Source organism: Sus scrofa, chromosome 13 (assembly GCF_000003025.6).
Source record: "Sus scrofa isolate TJ Tabasco breed Duroc chromosome 13, Sscrofa11.1, whole genome shotgun sequence".
Taxonomy (NCBI): Eukaryota; Metazoa; Chordata; class Mammalia; order Artiodactyla; family Suidae; genus Sus; species Sus scrofa.
In genome coordinates, this window is record NC_010455.5 from 93665123 (window position 1) to 93691024 (window position 25902).

The 25902-nt window shown below is 37.4% G+C and overlaps 1 long non-coding RNA gene across 1 annotated transcript; it reads right to left on the bottom strand.

The window, feature by feature from the left end:
* Positions 239 to 25902, bottom strand: LOC106505717. The gene is made up of 3 exons (XR_002338147.1): positions 25761 to 25902; positions 17393 to 17714; positions 239 to 424 (listed from the first exon to the last, which is right to left on the bottom strand). It is a non-coding gene; the product is annotated as an uncharacterized LOC106505717 (long non-coding RNA).

Consider the following 25902-nt stretch of genomic DNA (forward strand, 5'->3'; position numbering starts at 1 on the left):
TTCCCCCCCACCTCTCCAGCCACTATTGGAAGAGTTCCGACTGTACTAGGAAAACACACACATACACACAAAGAAGCATTAGTGAAATAATGAATCACATCTCAACTGCCCTGGCCTAATTGTAATGTGTAATTACAGGTTGCTATACAATTAGAACCACTTTGTTTTAATAATGCCTCCATGTGTCTCAGTACCTAATGCCTCTCATGAGGTTAGATTAAGAGTACAGTATTTCTCTTCCTTTAATCAACTACTATTGTAAGAAATGGGAGGGAAGGCTTTACAATAATTACAGTGATGGCTATCTCATAGTCTTTAGTGCATGGTCAGGCACTGCGGCGAGTTTCATTCATTCTTCCTGCACTGCACTTCAGATGACCCAGCATCTGCTTCTGATCCAGTAGCGTACACAGTCAGGTCCTCTCTGTTTAAGTCCAAGAGAAATGATGTGCTGTTACAAGACAGAGTGCCTGCTCAAAGAAAATACTAGTTTATCAGCAGGGAGAACTGCTTTCCTAGGGACTGACAGCACAGCAGTTGGCTGGTGGGTGTACCCATCTCCTGGGCCTTCTAGGGCTCTATTTTAGGAAAATTATCACAACCAAAAAACTCTAAAGGAATACTATGCAGTATTATAACTGAATTTACTGACATTTAGGGCTTGAGTTAATATAAAACATTTTCCCTTCAGTTATCACTGTACTACTCAAGATTGTTGTGAATTTTTCTGAATATTTTCCCAACATCTGCATTATCCAGATTTATGATTTTTAATCATCTGAATTCTTGAATTCAAGTGAAAACACATAATGGTTAAGAACAAAACTAGCTTATATAAAGGTGCAAGTTCTATTCCTCTTAGGGGTCGATTCAAAAAGGAGGATTACATCTTTTAGTGTGATTTAACTGGGAATGTACATTTGTAACTTGAAAGTGAAAAGTATGATGGTTTGCAATATTCAGTTTTTAGGTGTTGTGTCTTCCTGTGAACAATTAGTTTCACCTAAGAATAGGAAGGTAAATGTTATATATGTACAAATACTACATCAATAATAAAAGAACTCAAATATCAACCTTAAAACAGGAGAGATTTGGGATAGGTCACAGACTATAATAAGGAAACAAGTTTAAGTACACACACTCAAATATTTTGCATTCAAAGTTACAAACACAAAATTCCCACAGATTTTGAGCTGCAGTTTAAATTTTATATAATTTCATTTTAGATACCTGAATAAAATGAAATCTGATATCACAATCAAAATTTTACTTATTTTGCTTCGGTTTGGCCTTTCCAGCATTTGTAATAAAGTCTTGATTCTTTCTAGAATATTCTGGCATCTTCCATCAGATTTATTTAAGCCCCCTTTCCTGTAAACATAAAGTGCATACGACAACTGTGTGTGTGTGTTTATGGGTCACCTTCAATCCCCTGTTAAGTAGAAGCTATCTGCAAGCACAGAGGAAAGGTCTAAAAAGTAGGAATCAATGATAGACTATTAAAAGTTATCAGCTATTTGCACTAAGTAACCATGACAGTTAAGGTCACAGACCCAAACTACACTGTTCAAAGTCCAGAAGTTATAGATGCCTTTGGTTGTGGTTGATGAGTAACTACCCTGTGTACATGTATATGTGTGATAAAGAGAAAGGAGATATTGGGGGCTGGGAAGGGCATTTGCTTCAAATATCCTGACTAACTTTTAAGCAGTTCTGGTCACAATTCAAGAACAAGAGGCAATGTATACAGATTAAGTGGGGTTTTCACACAGGACAGCCTAATTTCTTTGAGGGGAGCAGAACTGAGTATCTCCTTTGCTGAAAACCTTAGAAGGCTTACTGAATAGCCATGTTCATCCTCAAATACCCAAAGGATATATTTGAAGATGTTGCAAAGCTTGGTGATACAGTGTGATGGAGGACAGTACTAGCTAGCATCTGGAAAATCTTGGCAAACTACAGACTGCTAGCTAGAACTGTCAAGATTACATTTAATACAATGAAATATAAATTCTGAACCTCTAGTTAAACATGATAGTTTCAACACCTACATTCATTTCTATTCCTTCCCCCACTTCTACTATCATGACAGTTAATGAATTTTAATGAGACATAAATATCCAGGGTCAAAGAGAATGGGAAACAAGATCACAACAGTTAAAAGTTCTGAAGCAGAAAACCAGATGCAGGAGAAGTACCTATCTTACTGTAGCTGAAAACAGAAAATAAAACCACTCAGAAGCAAGTTAATTCAGATCTTCCCTTAACCCCACCTCACCAAAGAATGTGAATTTCCAGTTTAAAAAGAGATAATGAATTTTAAAAGGCACTTTTCCATAACATTTCTAAGAAGCAGAGATAATGGAACGATCTTACATTAGGTGCTTAGGTGCTTTTACAAAAAGGTTTTTTTTTTTTTTTTTTTTTTTTTTTTAAAGAGGTCACATATATTAACTACAAGAACAGCATCAGATTTCTTAATGGCAAGCTAAAGTTACAAGAAAATGGAACAATGCTTTCAAAACTCTGAAGGAAACATTTTCAGTAAGGAATTCCAGGTCTAAGCAAAAGATAAAATTAAGAATAGAATTAAGGCACTTCTAGACATAAAACATCTCAAATTTAACTTCCTCTTTAGGGAGCACCTAGAGAATATACCAAAATGTAGGTATAAACTGAAAGAAAGACAAAAGGCTCAGGAAACCTAACAAAAAAGAGAGATGAAGGAATTCCCAGGATGACAGCATAAAGAGCTTTCCAGTTGACGGTAGTACAGCAGGTCTATAGATCAATCCACCTACACTGGAGCAGAGGAAAAGGTAACTCTAAAATGAAAGAGAACACAAGTGATTATTTGATGCTCAATCCTCCAGAAACAGAATTTCAGTAGTAACAGAAAAAGCAAGATTTAAATACCAGGTAAGGAGAAAGTTGACCGACCAACCAAAATCAATGGCCATTATTAACTGTAGGGAAAACAAAAAATTGGACACAAAAAGAATGCTCATAATAATCAAACACAGGGTTCAGCTGTGGATAATATGTGTAAAGCCATCATAATGTAAGCTGTGGATAATATGTATAAAGCCATCATAATGTAAGTCAAATATCAATTTTTTAAAAAATAATTGATAAAAATGCTGTCATCCTCAGTGGAAGGCCTGAAAAGTCACATTTCTTTGTCCTCCACCACAGTAGCTATGTCACAGTCATAATAAGCAAGCTGGTTTTGAAATAGTAACACAAGTCATAGTCCCAGTAGCAGTAACTAAAAGGGCTACCAACCAAGCAAGCAACCCAAAATCCCAGGTGAGCCCTGATGATTTTCTATTCATACTGAGGGACACAGAGGCAAAGAACCCCGAGCAGACACAGTGAGTGCTCCTGCTTCTCTTACAGATAATGGGTTAAGGGTAGGATCTGAGCAGAAAAGTTGCTAAGTCCAAACTAAAACAGTTTCAATTCATTTGGGGGCTGTGTTCTGAAGGAGGGAACTCAAGACAATCAGTTTGATTTAGAGTGCAGCTAATGTTATTTACATGCCCTGTAGCTAATGTTATTTACATGCCCAGTTATTTTGATTTATAGTCATACTCTGAACCTGTTTCCAATAACCTATAACTTGTGATATTCCAAAATTGTTCAGTGAACTTAATGGGCCACTACTGGACTCACCATTTTTGTTAGGCTCCATTGCACTTAAAGCACAAATAGATGTTTTTATAGGAAATGTCATGTTTTTATAAGACTTAGAAACTGAAGAACTACTAAAAAACTTAAGTGAACATTAAAAACAGGAAATAGTCAAATAGTTTGAAGTACACTTTTCCACAAGTTTTATCATCAGAAGACTGATAACTGGCATTTCCGGTGATCAATCTCACAAAGTGGAAGACAGAACACACATGGAATCTCCTCTCCCAGGGCAGTTACAGCCTGCACTGAGATCAGTTGCTGACAAGTGAGTATGGAAAGGATGTCGTAAGGTCCTAGGTTTTTCATTTTAGCTTATGTCAGCCCCAGTAGTTACCAGCTGAATGTGTAGATAATAAAATAAAATTGGATTTTCACTGCAGCCACAATGAAGGAATTTGATCTTCAAACAGAAGATAACAGTAGATTTGAAACATCTCATCTCCATTGTTTAATTGCCATGACTGACTTCTGAAAGGCCACTCTTGGTGGGCCTTTATAAGTTATGGTTTGAGTTCGTTAAAGTGTGGCCTAACTGCTTGATGAAGGTCATATTGATCTGATTCCAATTTTACTGCTTTATTCCTTCAGAATATAAGTGATGTGCCATTGATTGGAGTTTCTATGAAACTTAGCACTTGGATGAAATTAAAAAACAAATATCATTAGCATTAGAAACACAAAGGTGAGAGCTTCTCCAGTGAAATCTGAAAAAGTCTCCCTCCAATACTGAAGTTATTCAGATATAAAATTGTTGAATTCACAAAACTGATACCAGATCTTGTTATTATGCCTAAGACCTTGTAGTTTGTGGTATGTTTTCACAAATAAGAATTACCTCTGAAAAGCCTTTGGTAGTATTATCCCATTTGCCTTTTCAGATAGGAAAAATTCCAATAAAAGCCTAGAAAGAACTTAAGAATGTCAGACATTTTTAAAGAGATTTATTAAGATAATTTATATTCCACATAATTCACCCATTTAAAGTGTCAGCTCAATGGTTTTAGTATATAACCAGAGTTGTGCATCCATTACTATAACCTAATTTTAGGGTATTTTCTTCACCTTCAATAAGGAGCCTTTCTCAGTGGCAGTCAATATGGCAGACTTTCTGCAGTTTCATTTCTTCCCTTAAAAAGAGAAGGCTGAAAGATAGCTTGGTTGTTTAGAAATAGCCAGCTAATGTACTTTGGGCATGGTCCTATTGTCCCCTCCTGCCTGAAAGAATCTCATGTATAGCATGTTTGTCCATAATGAGGGTTTGTGGATGATCAATCGGTGCCAATGACAATTACTAACATGTTTAATATTTGCCTGGCACTAAGTGGTTCATACACATTAACTTATTTATTCCTGGTGACAACCCTATGAGGTAAGCACTATCATCTCCATTTTACAGATGGAGAAACTGAGGCATGAGGTTAAACGCTTAAGAAATACTAGTCTTTTTTTTTTTTTTTCTTTTTAGGGCCACACCCACTGTATATGGAAGTTCCCAGACCAGAGGTGGAATCAGAGCTGCAGCTGCTGACCTATGCCACAGTCATGGCAACGCCAGAACCAAGTGGCATCTGCACCTACACCACAGCTCATGGCAATGCTGGATCCTTAACCCACTGAGCAGGGCCAGGGACTGAACCTGCATCCTTGTGGATACTAGTCGGGTTCCTTACTGCTGAGCCATTAAGAGGAACTCCAGAAATATCAGTCTTTATTACTTTACTAGCCCAGTCATTTGGTATTTTCTCTAACTACTGGACTAGAAATTCCTTCTAATTCTTCAATTCCTTCTAAAAGTCAATATTCAAGAACTTGTACATATACTGTTTCTGCTATCTGAAAACAAAACTCAATGTTTTCTTGCATTCCTTTGACTATGAATATCTTTGTATATAATCAATTTGGGTGCCTAATTTGTACCTATACTTAACTTACAGATGTATTCCAGATATAGGCTCTGTCCAAAGCTTTGTGTGTTTCAAGTTCCAAACAAGTGACCTCTAATTTACCACAGCAATGATGTTTCCAGTAGTCATATAAAGTCCTCTGGCTAGTCTACAGACACCCGAAGTGTACTTGGAAGTACAAACTTTTAACTACAAGTTGTAGATCCATTATGATTTAAAGGTATTATTGAGCACCCTGGAGAGCAAGGTCCACGTTTTGAGAGATTCTGAATTTTAACAAAGCTTTCTCTGCTGGATTCTGCTACCTTCTGCCCTCGCTGAAGGGGAAGGAAGTTACACATGTGTGTTTCTGAACTTGACAGAATCAGAGGGAAACAAAACCTACCTCTCTTGATTCAATGTCTACAGTCAGCATGGAAGATAAGACTCAAAGGTCAGAGTATGTTGAATGCTGACTGTGATTCCAGCATCAGAACCACTGAGAGTCAGGGTGTGTGTTGGGGTGTGTCACGGTGTGCGTATGTAGAGAGAGGCCTGGAACATGGGAAAGGCCCAGCTGTATGCAGACTTGATTATCTTTCTTTTGAAGATAGGTTTATTAATCTATAAATGTAGAGTATAAATCTATAAATGTAGAGTATAACTAGGGAAAACACAAGATGAATTTCTCCAAAACACAAATTGTTCATTGAATAATACATTTCAGAGTTTTATTTAGAGTACCAAAGAGTTTTTAGAATGATGGAACTAATACTTGTGAATTAGAACTACCTAAATATTAAAGAGAAAATTTAAAGACAACTATATTATGAAACAGTATATGTTCATTACTAAGAGCATAGACTTTGGGGTCAGACAGGCACCTACATTCAAATCATAGCTCTGCTATCTTGAAATACTCATATGTGTATACTTTATTTTACAACTGTACAAATTATGAATTGTGTGCAAAGTCCAAAGGGATATACAAACTATTTACATGGTTACCCCTGAAGAGTAAGAGTGGGAATAAAACAATTTTCACCTTTTACATTATAAGCTTCTGCATTATCTAAACATCATTTTATAACAAATATCTGTTATTTTTGTAGTAATAAAGAATATGTCATAAACATTTTCTTTTAATTTCCTTTTGAGCCAAAGAGTAACTTGAGAGCTAAACAGATAAAAGAATCAATCCCCAACTGGGCAAAAGGGTAAATGCCAAGAAATCTCTTATGCAGTACCATTACATTCCTATTTAATCACTCCAGGTCCATAATTAGGTGAACCTTAGATGACATACATGCATGTATGTGTGTGTGTGCAACTTCAAATCATTCCATTCAGATCAGTAAAATACAGATATTAAATACAAATCTGCATTGTAGTATGATTATGTTATACATGTCTTATTTTCTCTAATTTTGGAGGGCAGGTGTTCTCTTACTTTTAAAACCCCCACGGGACATAGGACAGCTTCCTAATGAATTAAAATGTACTCAATAACAGCCTTTAACTGAAGGACCAAAGACTAATTATTGCAGAGGTGATGGATATGTCTTAAAGTAGATAGAGGCACCTAAGCTGGTGAATTCTAGAAAGATGGGAAGGCCTTTAACAACTGCAGAAATGAAAAAGCACATTGCAGGGAGAGAAAGCCCTGTGGGCCAACACATAGCAAAAAGCAGAGCCTGTCAGGGGAAGACTGGGACATTTGCTTGGCTGGACATAACGTACAAATGGGATATTAGGTAGAAAATAAATATACAATATCTTCATGTGATTGAAAACTCAAGGTTTAAGTTTTTTAAATGTAATACCTTCAACTGGTAAGAAGCTGATGTGTGAACTTTGTGTAATATTCAAAAGCATGCATCTACAGCCTTATTTAGATGGACACTGCACTTTCTGCACTCATGTAGAAGCACTCTTCCTCATTAACAGCAACTGAGTAAAGAGCTGCTACTTGCCTGATTACATGCCACTTTTGGTCAAAGGCCAGGACATACCCGCCTTGACAAGACAAGAAAGAGGAGAAAACATATTCTTTCAATGGGAAGGAAGGCTGCTTTACAATTTCATATAGGCAAAGATGGCCAACATGAAGACCCAAAGAACATTCATGTTTAGGTACTTAAAAATATACACATTCCTTTAAACACAGAAGAAAAATATTTCCTAAGTAGACAGGGTACCATTTACATTAACAGAGCCTTATAATTTGTTGGTAATGAGGGAAATAAGATAGAAGAAGGATGGTGGAATGTGGTACTAGAGTACTTTCCCAGTCTCCTGAAAGAATGCCCTGAATTTATATTCATGGACAATACTGACATGCGTATAAAATCTAAAAGATATTGCACATGTTTTTGAACTCCCAGGATTACTCTTAGAGCCCTGCCTTGAGGTCTTAGAAAGGCTAACGGTCATGTTAAAAAAAAATGGTTAATTTCTTTGCTGATTATTAATTTTTCTCCACAGTAGCTCTTTCAACTTTATCCTAGTTAAAACTTTTTTCACATCAACATTCTGGTTTAGAGGAATGAAATGTCATTTCTATTGAAATTGCCTCCAGGATATTGCAATTCAAAGAGATTATAATATTTGGAATTAATGGACAAAAGTACATGTATTTTTCTTAAAGTATTCTCTATGAATAAGAGTATATTAACTGTTTGACAGCTGAATATAACAATTTTAAACCTCTGTAGCTTTTAAAACATACTATTTTAGAAAATTTAAATTCTGTATGAAGTTAATCAGTTTTACTTTGAAATTTGATGTCTTTTTCCAATGTTACGATAAGAAACATAAGCTTCCTGTCTGAAGTCATCATAGTCAAACCCACATTTCAGGAAGTCAGTCTATTATCGGTCTTTCCAGATGTTTCTTCAACTTGTCTGAGGCCGCCTGCAACTAATTTGCTTCCTTTGAAGAAATAGGGTCCTTTCCGTTCCCTTTATGACCATTCCTCAAGTTGAGAACACAGTATTTGCCCCCAAATCTCATTCCTTTCCTAAGATTATTGGTGAATGTGAATGTGTGCTATTCTCTCCTCTCCGGAAAATGTGTCACTGCAGCTTCCTTGGTCAGAAATGTCCTTGGGAAAAGGAAATGTATTGTTCCCTGTAAAATACTGAACGTTCTGAAAATCCCCAAACCAACCCGGAAGTGTTCTGCAATAATTTCATCCAACAATGTCACTGTGTAAGAGGATTTATTAGGGGTTTTTATGACCTCTTATCCAATGTCCCACCTGGTTTTTCTTGCACTTCCTGTTGCCAAACGAAAGTGCTGCAGATGTTCAGTGGGAAGTGATATAATTACATATGCGATTTGTTTGTCAAATCTTCCAAATAATGCATGGTTCTAAAGTTGTAGAGAATGAAGAATAAAAACCACAGGCAGTAGGTGAGACCTGGGAAGTCAACCTTTTCTGCCACCTTCATAACCAAGAATAGAATTCTCTACATGTTAAAGTACTTATAAAATATTTTACCTCTTTGTCAACTGCAGTATTTTTCATTTTCAACCAGTGTATCTTACTTGGGGTAAGTTTTCACTTAGGGAATAGAAAGCAACCCCAGTAAGTCTTGCCTACAAGGAGTTCTGCTGATGCTACGTCCCATGCCATATGTCTGCTAATCTCATCCCGACCCCACAAAATCCTTTCCTTCAATTTCCTTTTTCTGTCTTTTATGTTCACTTTAAGTATTAATTCTCACCTGCTTTTAACAGTTTTCATGGGATACAAGGTTGGGGAGGAATATATTCTACACATTGAAGGGGATATGGCATATTTGATCAATTTATATAAGGAAAGATCTCATAATAAAAAAGAACACAGTGTAATAACAGTCAAGCACACATAAGTTCAAATGCGATCCCTGTGAAAAAGAAGTTTGTTTCAATGTCAGTTTTCTTATATCTGAGACATGACAGCATTATGACCACTTCAGAGGATTGCAGTAAGAATAGAAGAGTATAGGTAAAAAGCCCAAAAATCTACTTAAGTCCAGGGGGAAACAAACAAACAAACAAACAAAAAAAACCATACTACTGCATGCCAGGTTCCATGGTAGGTTCTAACATCACAAAAAGGAATAAAGCAGCATCATTACTTTCCATGATACGAGGGCCAGTGAAGTAAGGGTACTCAACAGAATGCAATGAAAGTAGCTATCACCATTATTTAAACTATTCTATTTTGTTGATAAACCTTATTGCCACAGTTTTAAAAGCAAAACCTTATAACTGTAGCCCTAATACATGTACAAGCAAACTGCCATGGAAGCAAGGCTGGAAGAAAAATACCTTCTTTGGAAAAATGGATAATAGAGGTGAGTTCAGGAAAGCTTCAAACGAGAAGTTATCTTAGAGCTGAACTTTACTGGAGAAGTGGAAAGAGGGCATTCCAGGAAGCAGGAACACCACAAAAAGGGATAAAGGTATGATAGAGTGCATGGCACGCACAGACAACACGCAGAAATTTTCTCTTTAGAAAAAGAACATAGTATAAAACAGGAAGGCAGATGGACTAGCCAAGGGACTCAGTCCCTAGGATGATATTTTGAAGAGGGCTGAGTTAGGCTATAAGCGAAGAGCAGCCAGTGATTACTTGTGAGGAGAAAAAGCAATATAATTAAATCTGCGCTGTAGAATGGAAGCTCTGTTTGCAGTGGAGAGAGTGGAATGGATGGTGGCTAAACTGGAGGAAAGAACATGTCAGAACATTGAAAGACAATGGAAAGATGATGACTGACACTAGCATAGGACTAGTGGAATGGAGGGGGAAGAGAACTATTTGAAAAATTCTGGGACATGTTTTATTAGCATATTTGATCACATGATCAGAGAAAGAATATCTCATCACTGTCACAGATTAAAATATTACAGAGCAGTAAATATAGAAGTAAGGGTATCATGGAGACATTCTCCCCTTTTGGTGGGGGGGGGGATGTGGAGGTAAAAGAGGGACACAGGGAGAAATGGGAAGCAGGCACAGAAATCTGTTTGCTTGGCTGTCTTCCCTACCAAGAACCCCATCGTAATACTGACTTTCAGGAAATTGCTCAGAGAAGAAAGGATAGTTGGGGTCCGAAGAGTGAAGAGGACGAGGCTTATGACAATAGAACTGTGCTCTGGGGACAGAAGATGGAGGCCAGGGGCCCCTCACCACCTACCAGCTGCATGACCTTGGAGAAGCCACTTAATATCACAGAGCTTCAGCAGCATATCTGCAGCAGGAAAATAATAACTTCCCTGCTTGCCTACTGGAGACATGAAAGGAAATGTGAAGAGCTAATGTGTGTGAGAATTCTTTGCAAGACTGTTATGTGAATGAAGGATTATAATTAAAGGATCATATGTGTTAATGTTACGGGCATTTCACTTTTATGGGGATTCAAGAGACAGTGTCTTTGCTCCAAAAGATGCTTATTTCATGAAGACATTCATACCCACAAATGCATGCATAATTCGCTGGAGGCATGAAAAGCAGAACTAAATCCAACTACTTAATTTAAGCATGTTAAATAAGATTTCAACACCCCACAGTGGAAGAACAGAAAGTCCAGATCCATTATATAATGAGCTCATTTCCTTAATAACTTAGCACCATAGAAGACCCAAGTTTCCACTTTTCTCATTGAGATGGAAAAATTTCTCTCATAATAAACTGCATAAACTAACAAACAATACTTACAATGCTTGATATAAAAGTGAGATTCTATAAATATTAGTTTCCAATGTCCTGCATGTCTTCATTTAGCAAAATAAGTAGCATATGTCAAGTGTGCCAGGCACCATTCTAGGATGTGACACAAGAGAATAAGAATGACAAGGTCCCTGTCCTTGTGGAGCCTATACTATAGACTCGGGTGGGGTGGGGGGGAGTAAATGAAACAACAGACAAGTTCTACGAAGAAAACAGAACTGTGGCAGAAATCAGTGATGGTGGGGTGGGGTGGATGGGAAAGCTATTTTAAAATGAGAATCAGGGAAGGTCTTTCTGAGACTATGACATTAAGCTGGGATTTGAAAAGTGTGAAGGAGCCACCTTTAAAGAAACAGAAGAGGAAATTAGTATCACAAGTAGAAGAAACAGCAAGTGGAAAGGACTTACAGCGGCAAAGAGCTAGAAATGTGAGCGGCACAGGAGGAAGTCCAGGGTGGCTGGAGGGACAGTGGTACAGATGAAGTGGGACAGAAGTGGAGGCCAGACTACAGGGCATCACAGTGTGGGTCTGGACTTCATTCCAAGTTCAATGGGAAGACACTGAAAGGTTTTAAAGAATTGACATAATGTGAATTATAGCACCCAACACTGTGGCTTATGTATCATAAGCATTTAACAAAAGAGTATCATATCTGAGTTCTATATATTTTACATTCAAGATTCCTTTTATCTTAAGATATGTGACAGCAAAGAAATACTATCTATCAGGTTTTAATGGTTTAAAACTTTGCTGAAAGTTTTTCTATTAATTATGAGATCTAAGGACCAGCAATTCCTGAGTCTGATGTATTAAACAATTTTTATCAATCACATATAAATCTTCTAAAGCAACTTCTAGACTACATAACAGTCTAGCATAATATCCTGGCTTAAAAGAAATCTCTTTGATGTCACAGTCTGGTTTTCCTTCCTTTCCCAAATGTCTAGTTTCCCTCCTCAAAAGTATAAAAAAGAAGAATAAGAAGAAGGGGTTATTTTCCCAGTGACCTGCTATCTCTACACCAACCAATTACAAAGAAGTAATTTTCTTTGCTAACTCAATGTAGTTATCAAGCCATTTAGAAAAAGAATGTATGTCCTACTTTTCTCCCCTTCACACAGATTCATTTTTTCCAAGATGTGTGGTACTTGTTTTCAGGTTCAGCTCCTCTGATTCCTGGGACTATGACAGGCTTTTGTTTGACTAGTAGAAACCATTCTGTGTTTCTGTATGGTAACCTACTGCTTGGCTGGATTCCTCCTCATATCCATCCCTATTCTTTGATTTGTTTCTATTTCCTTTCGTTTTCTCCCCTAGAGAGTCAAAGAATATAACATTTCAGATGAAACTGTGTTAGGACTAAGCTTTCACATTCTGCAATCGTTCTTCCTGTGGTTTTAACTGAGTGTTTCTAGATAGATGCTCAGCAGTGGGCCATGATTTTTTGTTTTAGAAGTCCATGGGGAGACATGTACACTGTTTAGAAGGAAAGTTTTTTTAGTGCTGGGCTCATGGAACAGTGGTAAAATAATCAGTGAGCAGGAATCTCAGGTGGGCTGGGTCTCTTCTCATCTTCATCCCCAATTGCTCCCAGAAGTTAAAGAGGACACATGAAAATGTAAACAGTGACTAGAATTAAAGGGACAGGGAAAGGGCAAGGGATTATTCCTTTTGAATGGGCAAAGTGGGTACCAATTAAAAGGTAGAATCTCCTATGAGGAATAAGAAAAACTAATAGTTATAGCTATCAAACGTGAAATCACCGAGCAACTTCCCTGGAACTTAGTGCCAGGTAAATAAATGCCAATGTTTGGTATTTATTACATTTGATTTTTTTAAACAAAAACTCAAAGAAAGTTAGAAGTGTGTTATCAACAAATCTATAGAGAAAGTTGCAGTGAAGTTCATGCTCTACAGTCAGCCAGTTTGGCTCCAAAACATGATGGTACCACTTACTTAGACAAGTGACCTTGGGCAAGTTACCTACCCTGTCAAAGCCTTCATATCCTTCAGTATCAAAGGTGGGATAATACCACCTACTTCAGGGGTCTCATAAGGAATCACTGAGATAACACATGCAGAAAACTTACTATACTTTCTAGTACACAGTAACCACATAAATACCATCATAACCTGAAAACAAAACTGGGATTGAAACCCCAAAGCTGACTTCATAGCCCATAAACTAAACCTTTGGAAACCTGGATGTAAATTGTCTTTTTGTCACATAGAGTGAATGTTAAAAGATGCACATTTGACAACTTTTTTTTTCCTATTTTGAGATTTGCTGTCACATAAAAAATGTGGCAGCCACACTCTTTCTGCCCTAATACCAAAGGGCTTATTCATCTCTTTACTGGGGCTAGTCCAGACTCCTAGCCCTTACCCCCCCCCCCCACTGCTACATTGACTTATAAGAAATATATATTTGGTCTTCATCCAAGGTTCCTGGCTCATGGCTATCAAAACCCTTATAATTTTCTGAGCATTAAGAACACTGGGGAGTTCCTGTCATGGCACAGTGGAAACGAATGTGACTAGGAACCATGAAGTTGTGGGTGTGATCCCTAGCCTCGCTCAGTGGGTTAAGGATGCGGCATTGCTATGAGCTGTGGTGTAGGTCACAGACACGGCTCCTATCTGGCGTTGCTATGGCTGTGGCATAGGCCGGCAGCTGCAGCTCTGATTCCATCCTTAGCCTGAGAAGCTCCATATGCTGCGAGTGCAGCCCTAGTAAGAAAAAAAAGGGGGGGGTACATCTTTTGTCACAATATTTGGTCTTTTGTCTTCAGTTACTGAATATACTTCAGAGCCATAAAGGTGAAATAGGTGTCTTGTTATTTATAATATGCCCCTTTCCACCATAACTGGGTTTATGCTAATGTGGTAAATTCTGGAAAGCACCTAAGGATGGTGGGGGTGGGGGTGGGGGGGCCTGGTTGCCAAAGGAACTTTAGTCCACCCTCCCTGCACTACTCCTCTTTATATTACACCCTGGCCACTTGACTCATTTACGATGATGTGCCTGCACCTTGTAGGCAGTTGAGTTTGCAAACTCTTGTGCTATATCTTCCAGAATTTGTCAATTATACTTTTTTTTTTGCTAATCTCATTATTTCTTTATATTCTTTATAAGTTTTGAAGATCAAGAGTGCTCACTAATTAGTAAGTTCCAACACCTAGCACGTACTGTCTTTCCCACACAGTCACTACTCTGATAGAGATGAGTACATCCACTCATTGTGAATTCCCTGGGAACTCTGATCACACCACTCTTCTGAATCCTCCATCCATCCAGCCTTGTAAAGGAGCAGAGTCTTACTGAACCCTGTATTATTCAAGCCATTATCCAGTTTTGATCACTGATCTTTAAAATTGAGTGTGGAGAAGTACATACTTAAGACTTCAATAACAATTTCTCTAACATAGCTAACTATTTGTCATTTCAAATTTAAAAGTTACTAATGTCATCTTAACCTTGTTCTCCAATTCCCAGTTACACCACTATTCATCCACTAGGTGACATCTCTTAACCCAGTCCTTTGTAAAATCCTTGGCTCTTTATAAGCATCATTCATCTCCAGTCTTGCTTGCCACTACTAGCAATAAAAATACATGAATGAAAAAGTTTATTACATATGGTCTATTTACTTCTAAAAAGTAATATGTGATAGGTTATAAGGAAAATCAAGTAAGATAAAACCTAAAGACCAATGACACAAAGAAAACATGTACGTAATTTGAAAAATGAAAGGCAATCATATTCTAAATCTGGATAAATGACAGCTACTACAAGTCAGTGCAAAACTTCACTTTGAGTTTTGTGACAGGCATGGAAAGTAAAAGGCATGCTCATCACTCCACACCTGAATTATTTCAATACTTTCATAGCTGGTCTTCCAGCTTGCTCTAGTTTAAGTAAGACTTCATACCTCTGTCAGATCATAAAAATCAGTATTTTAATAATTTTAGTCCCTTGCTTATCTCTCACTTTTAAACGGTTTTACCCATACAAGCATATGATAAGAATGAGTAAAATAATGTCAAGCAAAGGCAAAAGACCCATATCTACAGGATCTATACAGATCATCTCTTCCCCATCCATCCCAACATACAGTTAAGTCTCCCTCTTGTATTTGCTGGTCCTGTCTCTATCTGACTACGCAACTTTCTCCTAGTCTGGCATCCCGTGTTCATACTTGAGCATGGTATAGCTGTGGTCCTGGCCTGAGCCCCAGTGATATTCCCTACTAGGAATTTAGAGAAGTCTGAAAATATTTAGTCAACCTCACAGAGGGACTACTACAGAGTCCCTAAATAAAGAGAGGCTCAGACACAACACATTTGGTAGAGTAACGCAGGCTGAGGGCTGAAGAAGAAGAAAAGATACATAGAGCATCAAGTTTATCACTAAGATTTTTTCTTCAGGTTCAGCTCCCTCCCCTGTTCTGCTTATCCTGAGCTGAACTCATATGACTGAGCCCTGGGAGGCAGAAGATATAAGTAGAGTGTAAAACTATAAGCAGCAATTGAAATAACTCTTTTTCTTTTAATCTATAACACATTAGGGCAGCACAAAGGTGACACGGGGAACATAACTACAATGACTATAATGACAGATGGCCAGAAGCTTGAGTGCTCTGAGCCTCACCCATCAGAGGCAGCAGTGACAGCCCATCCAGAACAAACCTCCTTTAGTTCTGTGGGAGGGATAGTATACAGCAGTCCAAAGAGGGGCCAGAAGGAACACGTGGTATCCCTATACTAGTTTGCCTCACTTGTCAATTCAGGTGGAACACTTCTTGCAATTCCCTGAAATACTCTGTAGGATATTCAGGAGCTTATGTCCCTGTATTAACCAGAGTTCACAGGTAGGTAACAGGGATATTTATCTTCTACAATATGCACTTTGGATCCCAGAACACCTAAGCCAATACTAAATGGGCTTCTCCTTCATGGATTAGGGCTTACATCTTCTCAGTTGGGCTCATCTGTGCTACCCAATCACCTCTCACACTGCTCCCTGGAAAAAAATCTCCATTCCAATTAGAGTAGAGCCTTCCACCCTTGCAGCACTCAGACCCATCTGTGCATTTTCTTGTGCTCTTCCCATAGCCAACTCTCCATTTGCCTATTCATATCAAGGCTATGCTTCTAAATATCAGCTTAAATTTCAATCATTCGGCTGCATTTGTATTCGCAGCATCATTATCAAGCATGTATCTCAGTGCTGCATTACAGTTGTTGATTATGTATATTCAGCTTTATCATTTTAACTTAGACTTCAAGAAACACAAAAGTTAAATGCCATCTTCAATTAATCAATAAGGATTCATATCTAACTTTACTTGCTCAGCAGTGTTCTTGATAGGCACACAAAAGACACTGTTCACCATTCCAAAGAGTTTGCTAGGGCCACACTTTAAGAACAAAGAGACAAGTAATTGAATGGGGAGATCATTAAAGGCAGAGATGGTTTCAAAGTAACAGTGAAATTTGAGTTGGGCCTTGAAGGATGGACAAGAGTGTAACAGGGCAGAGAGTGGAAAACAGTCCTCTCTTCCACCACAAGGCCCATCCTACACAGCTCCAGCCCAGGTACACTGTCATCCCCTGCAAAGCAGCATTGACTCCCACACTCACCTTTGTTCACATTCTTCTCTCAGCTGCCTTTCCTGTGTGATAAAACCCCACTAACCTTCAAAATCTATTTAAAAAATTTCCGGGTACTCCTTTGCTTCTTAAGTAACTTCTCTTTAAATTCACACAAATACATTCACGTTTCAACTACAGCACTTGCCATGTTGTGACTAATAATCAACATTGTCCTGTCTACTGAATTGTGGATTTCTTAAACCATATTTTGGTGTCTTTAATCTGGGCCACTAGCATAGAGCCAGGCATTTGGTAGTGGCTTAATGACCACTGATTAAATACCAAAATAAGTGACAAACATCTAGGCACCAAGATGTGAGAAAGTACAACTAATATGGGATATTGTTTTTAGTCTGGTTGGATAGAACATTATTAATTATATGTTAAAAATTATCCTAAAACTCAATGGATTGTAACAACAAACATTTACTAACTCACCATTTCTGCAAGTTGGGAATTTAGGCTCGACTCAGGGTCTCTTAAAAGTTAAACAATGGTGATCCAGGGCTGCAGTCATCTCCAGGCTTTGCTGGAAAACGATCCACTTTCAGGCTCACCAGCATATCTATCAGCAGGGTTCAGATCCACACTGCTACTAGCCAGAGACATCAATTTCTCCTGAAGTGGGCCTCTCATTAGGGTCACTCACAAATGGTGCCTGGCTTCACTCAAATTAAAGAACGAACACCCAAGACAGAAGCCACAGTCTTTGTTATGATAATCTAAGAAATGGCATTCCTTCTTTTATCATATGCTATTCCTAAAAAAAAAAAAAAAAAAAAAAAAGCAGTGAAATTCAGTCCACATTCAAGGGGAAGAATTATAGATGATATAGCAGGGTCATACAGAAAAGGAAGCAGGGATTATTGGAAGCTCTCACAGGGTCTGTCTACCACATAGGACTTGAAAATGTTCAGGAATAGCTAAAGGTACTTCTTGAGGAATGAGCAGAGCCAAATCATAAGACCTTACATGCCATGCTGAAGAGTCTGGAATTTATGCAAATGATTATCGTACCCTCAATAGAATTATTGTCCAATAAATTCACATGTTAAGATTATTCTGAATGTTTAAGGATGTTTATATCCACTGTATTTGGCCATGGTGATACAAAAAGCAGAAAAGCCATGTAAAAAGGCAGTTATACCAAGCAATGAGGTCTTCCTGGGTAATTCCTTTTTTAAAAATTTATTATTCTACAAATAGTTTGCTCCTTTCAAAGTTTTTTTGAACATAGAAAAAACCATGTGGAAATTATTTATGTATAAAAAATAAAGAATTCTATTCAATGGTTACAAAGTATCTGGATTGTACAGAAAGGTACATTTGAAAAGAGCTGTAAAAACAGCAGAAAATGTCCAGGTCAAAGACAAAGACAGAATGAGAAATTGTTATAAAGGAAACTGAGCAGTCATGATGACTAAATGCAACATAACATCTTGGATTTGATTCTGGGATAGATCAAACATTAGTAGAAAGTCTGGGGAAAACCAAACAAAATATAGTTTATTTAACAGCAGTGTACCAGTGTTAATTTCATAGTTTTAATAAATGTTACCATGGTCAATGTTATAGAAAGCTGAGTGAAGCATATATAGAAAATCTATTTTTGCAACACTTCTGTAAATCTAAAGTTCAAAATATAAGGAAAAACAGCAGGAAAATAACTTTTAGTTACACAGCTAATAATTCCAGAAGCAACTTGGATGTGACTGCTGATAGAAATCACTGATCTCACCACATTGAGGAAAACAACCTTAAAAAAAAAAATTATGCTCTGTGGGTGGTAGATGTTGTAAATACTGCCAGACTCTAGGCTGTGGCACATCAGTGAGGAAAGAGCTCACCATATTCTCAGGAGGGTTTCATGCTGATAAAAATAAGTTAGGAAAAGGCTTGGGGGAAAAATCTAAAATTCTGTATTGATCTGATAATTTTTATGATTTTTGTTCAACAATCTGTAGTTCATATTTAAAGAGAAAATAGAGTGCATTACATAACAAACTAAGTGTACACACTAGAACCCAAGAGTTTTTATTTTTCACCTGAAATGTATAAGCAGGTTGAAAGAGAAACATATGTTCTTTTGAGTACAGAGGAAGGTCTCTTTCCAGACCTTTGTTTTTTCTTTCCATGTGGTATGGTTTGGTCCATATGTCAAAAATAACTCCTCTACTCCCCTACCTCCAAAAAGAATGGGGATATTAACTGGGATTTCTGAAAGAAATAGTTCTAGCTAGTTACCAGTAGAACAGGGTGAATCTGGTACATAGGATTTTCTCAGTAAATACTATTCATTGATTGACTTGCTTTAGCTATTGAAATGCTTTCCCAGGAATAGGGCTAGGTCCTGAGTAAGGCACAAGAAGGACAGATTATTTTAGATTAAAAAAAAATCAGCAACCTTTAACATATCTCCCTTTAATTTCGGATCTGCAAGCAAATTTTAAAGATAATTATGCTGCAGTTCCTGACCTGAGCAAGGCTGCTTTCAGTGGTGCTACTGTTTCTAGCCCTTTTTGTTTCCTCTCTAGAGGGAAAATGAATTACAGGACAAGTAAAAGCTTAATCAATACAGCAGAAACTTTAAAAGGCAATGAGTCCAGATTTATAGAAAGGTATTTATTCAATGTTTTTAAAATCTATACTTATTTACTATACATAGTATATAGATATCAATTAGCCAGCAAAATTTAACTGACTGCCTATTCTCATGCTTGGTGCTGCAAAAGCTCAGTGGGGATAAAATAGCAGCACGAATCTTTAAATGACTGCTTATGGAGTCAACTGTTGGAGCCCTAGCCCCTAATACGATGGTATTTGGAGATGGGACCTTTGGGACAGAATAAGTTTCAGATAAATTCATAAGGGTAGGGCCCTCATAAGAAGAGACATTAGATAGCTTGATTTCTCTCTCACTCACTCCCTGCCATGCGTGTACACAGCGGGAAGGCAGCCAAGTGCGAGCCAGGAGAAGAGCCCTCACCCAGGGACTAAATTGGACAATATCTTTTTTCTTGGACTCTCCAGCCTCTTGAACTACAAGAAAAACCAAAAAAAAAAAAAAAACAAAAAAAGCCCCCAAAACCCCACTTCTGTTGTTTAAGCAACCTAGTCTACAGTATTCTGTTATAGCAACAGGAGCAGGCTAATACAATGACTGTATTTAAAACAAAACAAAACAAAACAAAACAAACATAGAAATTCAGTCAGTCCTAAATCGTAGAAATTTAGGAAATTCAGTCAGTCCTAAATTGTTAGGTGTAACATGCTTTGGTCAAAAGAACAGTAAAAGTGAGAGGGTGACTAGGGAATGACCAGGGATTTGGGACTGGATCTGTTCTTTGCAGGCCTTTCCAAACTATCTGCCAAACTCACTGGCATCTTCACCTACAGGTTTGGTCTCTACCAGGCCCAAATCCACCCTGGGCATGCCTAGACCTCACCAGCCAGCAAGGGCATGTCGGACTTGCTGCTTATAGAATTTGTGTCTGCCAAAGGAGCCTTAGTCCTAGCAGGTGGCTGTCTGGACATATTCCTTTGTCCAGTTGGCCAGTTCTTTTGCTTAGGCCTTCTTAGACTTGATTTACTCATTGAGATGGGTATGCTGAGCTCTCACTAAAGATAGGAGAAATTAGAGGAGTGATGGGGGAGGAGGTAAATGTGGAAGGATAATAATGGAAGACATACAGTTGGAAATGAGTATCATGTTGTTATAAAAAAATCTAACCCCTCCCCCAAAACACACATGCACACAAACACACACCCCAACTGATGAGACTAGATGAGCCAGGCTAGGGAATAATGGGAAGTAAAGTCATGGGGGCCAAATTATATGGAACTTAGGTGAGCCTGTGGGATAATCATGTGTCAACTTGACTGAGTTAAGGGATGCTTAGCTGATCTGAGTGTCTTCGGAAGACATTAGCATTTAAATCAGCAAACGTAGAAAAAATGATCACCCTCACCAATGAGTGGAACTCATCCAATCTGTTCAGAACCTAAACAGAAACAAAAAGGAGGATGAGAGAACCTTCTCTCTGCTGGAGTGTAGGCATCCATATTCTCCTCTTGGCCATCAGCACTCCTAGTTTTCAGGCAGTTCTGACTCACCATCGCCTCTCAATTCTCAGGCCTTAGCATCCAGACTGAATTACACCACAGCTTTCCTGGTTCTCCAGCTTGCAGAAAACAGACCATGGGACTTCTTGGCCTCCATAACTGTATGCCAATTCCTACATTAATTCTCCTCTTATCTATCCTATTGGTTCTGCTTTTCTGGAACTGTATGTTAAAGTTGATAGGAGCAAGCAGAGAAAAGAAAACAGTAAAGGAACAGATCTTGTTATCGTACCTATAAATACCCCACCAGCATAACTGCTAGCAAGAGCTGGCTCCTGTCACACTGAAAACCACAAATATATGGGTAACCCACTAGACAAATAAATCACCCCCTAATAACTGAAAGTTATCTATGTGCAGCAGTGTATCACAGCACAGACAGGATAAGTTTATAGGGAGGAGAAGCACTTTCTAAGTATTTCATTTTAATTTATGTTTTGACCATTAATAAGTTAGAAATGAAGAGGTAAAAGGAACGACAGATGCCATCGGCTTCTCCATCGTCTTAGGTAGTAATCCTCAAATTTTAACATGCATCAGAATCTGAATGTGGAGTTGCTGACTCATTTGGGGGAAAGAAGGCATGGGGTGGGCCAGGAATTCATGTTTCTAACAAGTTCACAGGTGATCCTAATGCAGCTGCTCAGGATCATGTTTTGAGAAATACTAGTCTAAACATAGAACTCTTGATTACTTTTACCAGAAAAAAATCTGCTAAAAATGTCTAATTGCCTCTTATTATCAAGAGTCTGAAAGTCTGACAGACCACTATCTGCCATCTGTACCATTAGCAGCCCTCTCCCTTAAAAAAAAAAAAAAAATACTCCTTATCATTAAAATGCAATGTTGCACAACAAAGATAAGTCAAGGAATGGGAAACATGAAACATTCTTTCCATTTGATTATTTTAATACACTAGGCATGTTGTAAGATAAAATAGTCAACATCAAAAAGAAAAGTGAAGGAAATTCTTTCAATTTCAAATGCCTTGCCTCATATAACCCTGACCTGAATTAGAGTTAAGATTGGGTTTTGCATACAGATCAAAGTGGTCATATATTGTTTAACAATAACTCTCTAATATTTTTATATACTGGTAACCTAACTCTCTAATATTTTTATATACTGGGTAACCTAACAGTTTTAAACTATCATTAATGTAAAACTGTTCATTTAAAATAAAGCACAAACAATTTGGGGGACACCATGTAATCAGGCCACATCAGGTCCTCAGAAGCATGGAGGTCATGAAATGAAATATTTTTTCCATCCTCTGAAGTTTCTTTATAAACTTCAGGACATTTTTATTGCTAGGGTGTGGCAAATACAAGTTTTGCTTTTTGAAAATTTCTGGAATCCCCCCAAATATTTTCAGTACACAGTTGGTTGAGTCCTCAGATGTGGAACCCAAGGAGATGGAGAGCCAACTGTACTGATACTGCTGAGAATCCCTAGCTTCAAACAATAGAAGGTGAAAAATGCTAGGAAATGGGGATTCTAAAAAAAAAAAAAAAAAAGGATCTGGGAATATCTAAATCACTTTTCTGCCTCCTTACTAATCAATGCACATTTTTCACTGAATTTCAAATATGTTCTTCCAAGAATATTTCATTGAAACACCCCTAACAGCAGAAAGAGGAACATTATTAAATTCCCCAGAGAGTAATACTGTCTCTTTTCTTTCACCCCATCAGAGACCACTCTGGCACAAAGGACAAAAAACAGACACACTGGTGAGCCAATCACATTTCTCCAGATTCTGCTCATTGCAGTTTTTCAAGCCTGTCTCCTATAATTCTCCTTAATGAACCTTCTATTTCATCAGGTTAAGTTATCCAGTGCCCTCTCCTCATCCCATTAGCCTCTCAATATCTCTTGCACTGACAGCTTGGAAGAGTTACCTAGATTTATCAATTCCTTTCCTCCTTCTCTTTATTCCACTGCAAATAGGCTTCTACCCCCTTTCTTAAAAAAAAAAAAAAGTTTCTCTTAACATCAACCATGATACTCTGATTTCCAAATCCAACAGCAACTTAGCATTCTTTGAAGTATAGCAACTTCAAACACTTTGCTATATGCTATAATAGAACTGTCCCTTCCTTTTACCTGTTCAGCTAACTCCTTAGTGTACTTTAACACTGAACTTTCTTTGCTCCAAGCCTAATATGTCTCTGTCTTTCCTGCCTGTCTTTCATTTCTCCCTAAAAACAGATATTTCCTATAGTTCTATTCTCAGGTTTTCTTGCCTGGTTTTCTAGCCATCTAAAGTAGGATCTATGTCCCAAATTCATGTTTCCAGCCTTTACACTGTTTCCATTACCTCATATTTATTTTGATAAAATGTATTGGGTTAACCCAGGTGTCCATACAAAAATTTCCTCCTGGCCTCTTTACTGAAGTTCATAGACATTGTTGGTGTGAGTGTATATAGGCACAACCCATTTGGAAAATATCTGTTAATGTTTTAAAAACCTGAACATATACTTATTTTAAAGCTCAGGATTCCACTTCTAGACACATAGACCCAATAGCGATGTATATATATACATGCACCAAAAGACATATACAAGAGTATTACTTATAGCAACATCAGTCATTATAGCAACAAACCGGAAACAACCCAGAAGTCTATGAATAAATAGAAGGGATAAAAAAGTTTGTGATAAATCCTTCCCATGAAATGCTATGTGGTATTGATAAAGAAATACAAAATACAACCTGGTGGCATCTCACAGATAAAATATTGAGCAAAGGTAAAAAAAAAAAAAATGTCATCCAGTATGATTTCATTTATATGAAATCCCAAGTAGGAATCAAAATTCTGGTGAAAGAAGTCATAATAGGAATAACTTTCAGGGCATGATCTGTGATACTTCTGGGGTGCTGGTAGTGTTCCATATCTTAATCTAGGTGGTAGGTACACATGCACCCACTTCATAAAGTATTGCCAAGCTAAATATATGTATGATTTGTTTACAATTTGTGTGCTATATTTTAATTAAAACACTTAAAAAATTTCTTGGGCTTCAGAAAGTTCAAACATCCAAATGTGTTCCCATGGTCTTGTACCCAACAGAACCATAACTTTCTAACAAATTAAGTCATCTTGTCATTATTCGAACTGTGAGATTTGCCCTTCTAGAAGAATAAACCCTTAGACACATAATTGTCACAAGAGTGTCACCTTCACAACTTTTACGAAGTCAGAACTATTTATATTCAAGATGAAATCAATAGAAACCTGAAATATTAAAGCTATCCACTACATCATTCAGCATATGCTACTTACATTTTTCATATTCTTCATGAGAAGTTTGAAAATCATGTTCTATAAGACATAGAAATACTTTCATGAAAGTATTTCTGAAAACTAGTCTCTGGACTCTTTTTTCAGTATGATTTCTTTATAGAAATTTCTTCATAGAAATTTCTTTAATGTTAGAATAAAGCTAAATTGACTTGAACCCCTTTGCTATGTATGAAATTGATGATTTCACTTAAAGATGATGATTTACATTCATGTCTGCATTTAAATATTTATACTGTTATAGTGAGAACCTTCTTTTTTGCCAATTAAGTTGCTGTCATCTATATACAGGGGCAAAGTGAAAACAAAGGTGAGTTCTAGAGAAAAGCTATCAAATAAAAGTCATCTAACTCAAATTAAGATCTTACATAAATTAAATTCATGGAGTTTAAGGCTTTTAAAAAAATCTGGAATGCTTTTATAAAGAAATTAATTCAAACATTTCTATGGCTTTCCAAGTAAATATGATTAACTGGCAAAGCTGCCATTATTTCAGCATTTGGCATCTGGACCCGATTTCCAACATTATTCTGGCTTTTCACTTTTTCTTTCAAAATCTATCATTTTTTTTGTGTGTGTGATAATTTACCATCTTCAGACTATAGTCTCAGTCACTGTGTTATGTCAAGAATGGGAAATTCATGGTCAATAAATTTCCGGGAAAAAAGTCAGCCAAAACAGAGAAATTGTTTTGAAACTTGCGCTAGGCTGCTCAGCTTAGTAGGCAGCCCGTGAAGAGGATTAAGGCACCAAAAATAGTTTTGAGAGTGTTTTATGTTTGTTTTTAAAAGGGAGTTAACATATTTTGGAAAAAGTCAGAACTTCTTTGGATTTCCTCATACTTCTAAAGCTCAGGGGTTTTTTTTGGGGGGGTGCTTTTTGTTTTAATTTAAACACATTTGAAGTAGGAACACCATCCCCCCACCCACTTAGAGTCACAGAAGGGATTAGTTAGGACCTCATTTCTCACACTACTTACTACTTACACTTCTGACATAACTAGATAAGGGTTATGTATCTCATGCAACACAACCAGAGAAGAAAAGTTACAAATAAAAACTTTGCAAAAAAGAAAATACAAACCTGAAGTGACTACTTCAGACTGTCTACACAACAATCTCTCTAAATTAAAGACTATCACAGAGATGGAGAAATATCAAGGACAAGCTTTCGGGGAAATTCTGCCCCCTCCTCATCTGGATTTATTTCTATATGCAACAAGAAGAGTAAATTTGGTTCGTAACTGATTTTCCAAAATTTCTAGTTACTCCCCACTGTTTTTTAAACCCTTTACTACAACTTCAAGATGTGTTGGCAATAAATAGCATATTATTAAAAATATGCAAGAACAACAAAAGTTAAATCCAAACCACTCACAGTTCTGTGTTCATCACCAATCCCTGAGGAAACGCGAACACTTCAAAAAACTGGCCCATGTCCTGCCGTAAATGCTACCTTCCATCAAGAGGGAAGATTCCAGAGGCTACACAGCAGTTTTCAGTCCTGGATGTACATTGGA